General features: G+C 39.9%; 1 pseudogene across 1 annotated transcript; it reads right to left on the bottom strand.

Moving 5' to 3' along the window:
• Nucleotides 1–4,194: 4,194 nt before the first annotated feature.
• On the bottom strand, nt 4,195–8,190 carry LOC147340098 (E3 ubiquitin-protein ligase RLIM pseudogene; annotated as a pseudogene). The gene has a single exon (XR_015159398.1). The product of XR_015159398.1 is annotated as an E3 ubiquitin-protein ligase RLIM pseudogene (transcript).
• Between the last annotated feature and the right edge of the window lie 1,018 nt (nt 8,191–9,208).

The raw sequence follows: 9,208 nt of genomic DNA, 5'->3' as shown, positions 1-9,208 counted from the left end.
ACAGTTCAAAAGCATCAATTCTTCGGCGTTCAGCCTTCTTCACAGTCCAACTCTCACATCCATACATGACCACAGGAAAAACCACAGCCTTGACTAGACGAACCTTTGTTGGCAAAGTAATATCTCTGCTTTTGAATATGCTATCTAGGTTGGTCATAACTTTCCTTCCAAGGAGTAAGTGTCTTTTAATTTCATGGCTGCAGTCACCATATGCAGTGATCTTGGAGCCCCAAAAAATAAAGTCTGACACTGTTTCCACTGTTTCCCCATCTATTTCCCATGAAGTTATGGGACTGGATGCCATGATCTTTGTTTTCTGAATGTTGAGCTTTAAGCCAACTTTTTCACTCTCCACTTTCACTATCATCAAGAGGCTCTTTAGTTCCTCTTCACTTTCTGCCATAAGGGTGGTGTCATCTGCATATCTGAGGTTATTGATATTTCTCCCGGCAATCTTGAATCCAGCTTGTGCTTCTTCCAGCCCAGTGTTTCTCATGATGTACTCTGCATATAAGTTAAATAAGCATGGTGACAATATACAGCCTTGACGTACTCCTTTTCCTATTTGGGACCAGTCTGTTGTTCCATGTCCAGTTCTAACTGTTGCTTCCTGACCTGCATACAAATTTCTCAAGATGCAGATCAGGTGGTCTGGTATTTCCATCTCTTTCAGAATTTTCCACAGTTTATTGTGATCCACACAGTCAAAGGCTTTGGCATAGTCAATAAAACAGAAATAGATGTTTTTCTGGAACTCTCTTGCTTTTCTGATGATCCATCGGATGTTGGCGATTTGATCTCTGGTTCCTCTGCCTTTTCTAAAACCAGCTTGAACATCTTGAAGTTCACGGTTCACATATTGCTGAAGCCTAGCTTGGAGAATTTTGAGATATACAGTTGGGCTTATAAATGGGGAGCAGGGCAAGAGGAGCATAAACCATCTTATATGGATTAGAAGTCCTCTCTGTGCCTTTTAAGTGCTCACCTGATTGGGACATGCTCACTCTGGATAATTTCCCAATCAACTGTGCTGTTTATCATAATCTAATAATGGGAACGATATTCCATCACATTTACCGGTCTCATACTCAAGGAAAGGGGCTACTACGAGGATCATTAGGCATCATCTTAGAATTCTGTCAACCACAGAAGGTGTATGTGAATGTACTGAAGCATTAATTAAGCAATTACCATCCTTTGGAAGACTGGAACCTGTTAGGATAGTATGAAAAGTACTATTATAATTATTCTACTCACAGTAGATGAAGTACACCTGGTATCAGAAATGCTTAATAAAAATCAGAATATTCAAGCAAATTTCAGTATTAGTTAATGTCAGTTTCAGAGGTTAGACCTAAATCTTCATGTATGGCCATGCAGATATCTTCTGTGTGAAAAATATGCTAGCTGAAAGGTGAATTTAAAAACGTCACCACCACTCCACATTTATATTTTGTAGTTATGTGAAAATACTGTGGATACCAGCAAGTCACATAGAAAATAAAGGTCAGTGATATTTCTGACTTTAAATTTTTAGAGCAGCTTTATCGTAACACTACCTGCATTTGAACAGGTTGCATACAGTACAAAGTGATGATTGTTGCTATAGGTTGTAATATTATGTACTCTCACCAGGATGGAAAATGTTAAGGAAAAATTTTTGTACTGGCCAATAGGGTCTTTTCCAATAGTCAGTTCTTCCCATCAGATAGCCAAAGTATTGGAGCTTCAGCTTCAGCATCAGTCCTTCAGGTTAGATTTGGCTAATGTGAACTACTGACAAAAAGATTACAAGTCAGGAGGAAAGAAGGTAAGGGTATTCAGTTCTATGATGCACCTTCTCCAAAACTTTGGCAGTGGCTGCCATTTTCTCAGTTTATAGCTCTTGTTGGGTGGACTTCTACTACAACTCTTAAGACATTTGGGATTGCAGGAACTACTATGTCTCTACTGCTGCTGCTAAGTCGCTTCAGTCGTGTCCGACTCTATGCGACCCCATAGACGGCAGTCCACCAGGCTCCCCCATCCCTGGGTGCCGGGAGCCAACACAGGAGATCCCACCCATGACAAGGTCATGTGGAAGAGACCTGACAGGCAAGGCGGATCAGGACTCAAGGGATTCCCTGGACCTGCTCGAGTATCTACCCCGAAACCAAAGTCTGCCTGTCTACTGTTTACTATATTATGCCTTTCACCAACTCTTCTGACATTAACAGGGGGCTATCCCCGACCACCTTTCTCTGGAGAAAATCAACTTAGGGCTCTAAGTTGATAAGTTTCCTGGGCATGAAAGGAATATTTCTATTCTAACCCCTCTGTTGGCATTCTAGCTTGCTTGACAGGTTTATCCATACCCTTGCAACTAATGCATATAATTGCTCACAACTCCCCAACCATGAAAGGCATGGGAAGCCTAAACATTCTAAAAGTCCTAATGAACATAGAGCCCTTTGAGAGATAAAAAATTATTAAAATAGTACTGGTAAAGTGCTTCATTATTGGGCCAATGCTTGTTGCCAAGTTCCCATATCCCTTATCCATTGTGCACCTGAGAGTACATTAGTTAATGTAGTTAAGATGTAAAAAAAAAACCAAGTAGTAGCCTTGGTATTAACCACATCAAACCTTTGAGCTAATAAGTTCTTTCTTTGTTGTGACCCACTACACCTTTGCTCTGTGAGAATGTAACTTTATTTAGTACTTTCTGAGGCTGGGAAAAAATAATAATAATAAAAAAAACACTTTAAGAAAAAACAAGTTTTCTGGCTGATCAACCTTTATCAAAAAAGAGTCATGAAATGTTAACAGACCACAGGGCCAGACATAACATAAGACGTTTGTTTATGAAAAAGGTGTACAAAAAATGTCCTGGTTTCGATAAAGGTAAAATTGATGAAATGTTGAGCTGACTCTATATCTTTCACTTTGAAAAATGTGTAACTTAGAGTATAAAAGTTTCTTTTAAAAATAAAGCTGTGGATCTCACTTCACCAGAGCTTTGGTCTCCATGTCTTTCTTTCTCCCTCTCTTTCTCTCTTTTTTCAGGCTGAGTCCCTAGAGCACAGAGGCCCTCTGAGTTCACTTTTTTGCCTGGGCTTCTAAGACCCGATTGGGAAGGCGCTCTGTGTCTTCACCCCACCGAGAGGGCACCTGAGGCCTCCGTGAACAGAACAGGTCCCATGCCAGGGGCTTTATTGGCTTTCTGTGTAAACCAAAAAATATCAGCCTCTTTCTCTCTTCCTTATTCTTTCTCTTTAATTTTAATTTTTATTTTTGACCCCAGACCACCAGGTCCCAGTCCATTATAAGACCAGTGTTATCTCTCTCGCCAATGCCGTCCATCCTGAGAGTTCCCCTAGATCCTGCTGGGGCTGGACCCCGACACCTGGGATTCTCCAGGCAAGAACACTGGAGTGGGTTGCCATTTCCCTCTCCAATGCATGAAAGTGAAAAGTGAAAGTGAAGTCGCTCAGTCGTGTCCAACTCTTTGTGACCCCATGGACTGCAGCCCACCAGGCTCCTCCGTCCATGGGATTCTCCAGGCAAGAGTACTGGAGTTGGGTGCCATTGCCTTCTCCTCTATGCCCCTTCAAGCCTAGTGGTTCTAAAACTGGCTTCTCAGTTGCTAGCCTATGGGTACTTCATCATCTCTTGCTTTCTCTTCATTATTTACACATTTTAGTCTCCTCATTAAATGATATTTCATCACTCTTTTAAAGAGTGCCATCAGCTTTTGGCTAGGACTCTAATACATTGGTAGTGGGGAATAGGATGAACTTTAAGGTAGTATTGGGGAGGGTGGGATAAACCCCTGGAGAAGGGATAAATGGAAGAGATAAACTGGATAAAAGGGATAAACTGGAAGAGAAGAGTTTCAAAGCTTTTTATGGCATTCTATGAATATAACATGACTTTTGTATGTGAATGACTCTAATACAGTCTTAAATTGCTTAATTAGTTGGGTTCCTGTTTCTTTGCATACACAACCAGGATTGAACAGGGCTAAGAGATATCTGGGATTTATATGACTAGACGATACTACTAGGATCTATCAAGATTGATTATATCATATTAGAACATTTCTCTCATGGCACCAGGAATATCCCAACCCAGTGCACATACTAAGTTTCTATTGAAATTCAGTGCACTGCTATGGTGTGAAACTCATTTTTATTGTCAGATAGGATAACACTGTTTGACTTTTTGATATTTCCTTTTATTATGAAACAGAAATTGGGGAAAGCCCAATAATTTCTTCAGGAACAAGTAATTCAGTTCAGATTGTTACATATAGATTCAGATTGTTAAACATAAATAACTCTAAAAGTGGACATGACACAGCTGACAGTTGTCCATCACTGTAACACTTTTTATATCTGAGAATTCAGATCTCACATAAAATTATCTGCCTCAAAGTGGTCCACTACTGGCCCACGACAAATAGGGCAGTTTGAATGTTCTTCCAGCCATTGATCAATGCACTGATAATGGTATTCATGGGAGCATGGTAGGACACGTAGCATGTTGCCTGCGGTGTATTCTGTAATGCAAATAGTACAGATTTTAGCTGCATCTTTCTCTTCAAAAAATCTTAAAGGTAAGTTGTCAATCTGCAGTTTTGTAAGGCCTCTAGTTTGGTCTGCTTGATTTAATAAGAGAAATTGGTCCAGATTAAGGGAAGACCCAGAGTCACTATCGTCAGATGTTACTGGGGACATTTCTTCACCTTCTTGGCTGGTCTCTGATAAGCCTGTTGATGAGCTTCTTTCTTCACTGTCTTCAAATGTCATCAGTGTGCTAGCTTCTGAATCTTCATCACTTGAGCTAAAATTAGATACAGGACTAAATATGGTAGTAATGGAAGTAGAAATATAATATAAGCTTGAAACTGATACCAGTATTAAACTGGAATCAGAAGCATAGCTAGCATTTGGAGCAGAACCAGGTACACTATCACTACCACTAGGTCCATGTCTTTCATTTGGTAACTCTGCCCTTTCCATGTTTTCACTTGGAGGTGAGATACTATACTCTAAATTACTGTCACTGTCCATAAGATTACTTGAGTTACTAAATCCTGTCATTGTCTGATATAAAAGAGTCTGAGTTGGAACAGACATTGTATCACTTAAGCTAGTATTTAAAATTCTATGAACGGGATTTCTGATGGTATTGACATAAGCACTCTCATCAGCCTCGTCAGAATCTGAAGACAAAGGCTTCAGTTCTTCTTGCTCACTTTCTGAAGTGGTAGTGTTGTTTGGTGAGTCAGATGTTAACTGAGTTCTACTAATTCTGCTGTCTCTCTGAGAACATGCTCGACAATGAACTTGTTCTACTGCAAGATTGAAAGGTGTGGTTGGATTTGTTTCCCTCACTTCCCAAGATTCACTACTGCACGTTGTGTCTGAATAACATTCTCCATGAACAGCATTACTAGTTTCAGAAGTCTCAATAAGACCCCTATTTTGCAACTCATGTCCAGTCATTTGCTGTCTCAATGTTTCTTCATGCCCAGTTCTAGAAAAGTTATCATTCTCACTTATGAGAGGTTGTTTAAAAGTCTGAGATGGTGTATCTTCATTAATTCTTTGAAAAATTTCCCACAGTGTATGTGGAGGTGACCAGTTGTCAGTCCTTGGTCTGGTTCTCCGAGAGACTGGGCTCCAACTTCTTAGTCTTCTCTGACTTCTAGTCGGTGGGACTTCCATTAATGTTTCCATTGTATCATGTTCTGATGTAGATGGTCTTGTAAATAATGACTCAGAGTGTGGATTTTCCACTTGCCTTTGGCTGTCTTCCTTATCTTCTCTTCTGGGAAGTTCTGCAGATGCTACATATTCATTTTCTGGATTTGAGTTTTCATCATCACACTCAAGATTACTCTCTAAGCCAAATCTGAGCTCATCACTGTTAGCACTAATTTCGCTCTCTTCTCTCCAAGACTGATTTTCTTTTTGTTCACTTGTCACATTTTCAGTTTGTCCAAAAGTGGTAAGCCAGTCTAGAAGAGAGTTCTCACTGGATTCATTATCTGAAGCATCTCCTCTATCTGTTAATTAAAAAACGGGGGGAGGGGCCATAAAAGAACTACCAAAATTGGAACTATCATAAAATAGCACTCTGAAACTTTGTTTAAAAAGCAAACAAAAATGAGAACTTAAATACTCAGACGTTTTCAACTGATTTCACATTTACTTTATAAGTTATACTTTAAAAGTTAATTATCTTTAACTTTAAAGTTAATACTTTAAAAGCTTTATTATCTAGATTTATAAGTAAAGGCAGGGAAGTTTCAATTCCATCTGAAAAAGAGTACACTAATCCTAGATAAATTTAGAGAGGTTTTTACAAAGGGTATCTGAAGGAAGTCTGTTTTTCAATATTTTGTCATATACACAGCCCTGTATACCACTGTGGGAGGAAAGTCAAGAGATAACATTTTTTTTTCAGCCTACTGTCAAAACACCAAAGCAATTAAACAAGGTAAACACCAGTTAAGGTACAGTGCTAGTATTTTAATTCAGTTGATATTATTGTCTAATTCTCATTAGTCTCCAACATTACTACTCTTAGGCTCTTACATGACTTTGATAATGTATAAGTTGTTTTAAAATATAAGATTATTGCCCAAATATAAACAAAGTTTATAGGATTAAAAGTATTTGAATTTTGAATACTTCTTAATATTACCAAGGTTTTTAATTGGCATTAAGCTGAAAGTCAGATCAAATGAATAGACTGAACCTAGCATGGCACATATAAGACCATATTCAAGAACCAAAGTATTATAGTATCCTCTTCATTCGATAGTAAAATCCTCTATTTTACACTGGGAGAGAAGGCACCAGATCTGAGGTTCCAGGAGGGTTTCTCAGCCTTAGAACTATTTACATTTTGGCACTGGGCAATTCTTATTTTGGGGAGCTACCATGTGCATTGTGTCGTATTTGGCAGCATCCCTGACCTCTGCCCAGTAGATGCTAGTAGCACCCATGCCTCCCTCTGTGACAACCAAAAATGTCTCCAGCTATTGTCAAGTGTCCCTTGGGGTGGGGGAGAGCAAAACTGTCCCCAGTTGAGAACTACTTGATTAAAATATAAAATATTTCTTTTTGCTATTTTTTTACATGTCTATATGGATAGAGAGGGCCTCCCTCATAACTGAGTTGGTAAAGAATCTACTTGCAATGCAGGGGACCCCAGTTGGATTCCTGGGTCGGGGAGATCTGCTGGAGAAGGGACAGGCTACCCACTTCAGTATTCTTGGGCTTCCCTTGTGGTTCAGTTGGTAAAGAATCCACCTGCAAAGCGGGAGACCTGGGTTCCATCCCTGAATTGGGAAGATCCCCTCCATTCCAGTATTCTGACTTGGATAGTTCTATGGACTGTATAGTCCGTGGGGTTGCAAAGAGTCTGATACAGCTGAGCAACTTTCACTTTCATAGATAGAGAAAATAATTCGGTACATAGGAGGAACTTTCCACTGAGGTACAAAAGCAACCAACAAACAAAAACCAATGGTCTACTTCACAGTTTCCCAATTAAAACAATCCAAATGTGAATCAGGGAAAAAAACCTACCCTGGCATTCTCACCGCAAACCAAGTAAATGTCAGTTCTTTTTTATGAGAAGTTCCTTACCAAATAATGTATGCCACTTCTGTATAATTTACTATTTACTATTATGAAGTCATTATTTAATACTATAAAGTTGCTTTCTTATCCCATCCTATTACCCCCAAAGAGAAATATACCTGTATTTTCATCTGAGTTTTGTGGTAGGTTTTCTTTCATTAATTGAAGCCTCTGCCGCAACTCTTCTTCGGTACTTTCACCTAGGGGGCCGAGCAAATTGTTGTCCCTCATAAGTATGTAATCTTCTTCACTCAGATCACTTACGAATCGGAAGTAATCATCTTCTCGAGCCAATCGGTCCTTCTGACCTCTGTGTCGGACCGAAACTCTGTCTTCTTCATCGTCAGAATCTGAGCTTTCCATCTCGATGAACAACTGAAAAATTATCTGAATTTCATGACATACTGCTGCAACGCAAAAGCCGCTGTCAGGTAGTCTTCAGCTTCTGCTTCCGCCCGGGAGTGACTGGAACGCGCTCAGTCAGACAACCGTCTGCCTAGGTTCCCTGCTGCTCCACTACTCTGCTATTGCACCTCAGCTCTGCAGCCTCTGGTGAGGTAATAATTGAGATCCGCCTCTACCTCATAACTTGATTAGGCGTTGCCTAGGCATCCACTGTCTTCCTTACGTAACTGAGTAGGGACTGGATTCAGGTTGGATTTCATTTCATTCAAAAGCAGCCAATATTTCTGAGGGTTTATAATGTACCAAGCACCATCCTTCACCGTCTGCCCCACCACCACCACCTCCACCCCTCCCCCGCCCCCCACAGACTATTTTCAGGCTTTCAGAAAGCTTTTTCATTTGCTACATTTAATACAACAACCTGCTTCGAAATGCCATGCCAAAGTCAGCCTCATTAAATGTAGCATTTTTCATTTTTAGGGACCGAGGGACCGCTGCCTTTTCTCCTCGTGAATTCCTCAGGTCGTAGACTCTCACTAAGAAAGTAGTTCACAATTTTTGATAATTCCGCAGGGTCTTAGTTGAATCTCTTCAGTGTGTCCTCTCCCTTTTAACTCTTAATGGCTTCGTCTTGATTATACGACCCCTCAATCCTGTTTCAAACAAACAGAAAACACCAAAACCTGGGCAGGCTTTTCTGCTCATGCAGGGAATTTCTTCTCCACAAAAGCATTCGGTTTCGTTTTTGTCCTTGTGTCTCTTGCAAACAAAACTAGTCAGACTATCACAGGAACTTTAAAAAATGGATCCGTAATATTTATTTTACCTGTGGTAATGAGTACCAACCTTGCTGATTTTGTTCCATGTGTCTTAGTGCAACCTGGATGGCTCTATTTATTGGTGAAAATAAACTAACGCTTATTTGTAATGCTACCTGAAGGAGACCTCTGCGATTTTCTGGACTCGTCAATACTACCAGCCCCACTTAACACGTGTTTGAGAGTTTTTCATTCAAATTATTCATGTAAAGACAAGATTTGGCCACTGAATTTGAGATTATTTAATTTGACTTATTTAATAATTAGTCCATCCAACATAAACTGGGTCAGTTATTGTCCTAGCCCTAGAGCTATGTTAATTGTTGGAGCGGTTTGTATTCCCAAATG

Source organism: Bos grunniens, chromosome X (genome assembly GCF_055505025.1).
Source record: "Bos grunniens cultivar Pamir isolate PY7600 chromosome X, Bosgru_T2T1.0, whole genome shotgun sequence".
Classification (NCBI taxonomy): domain Eukaryota; kingdom Metazoa; phylum Chordata; class Mammalia; order Artiodactyla; family Bovidae; genus Bos; species Bos grunniens.
This window is presented reverse-complemented; position numbering and strand designations above follow the sequence as displayed.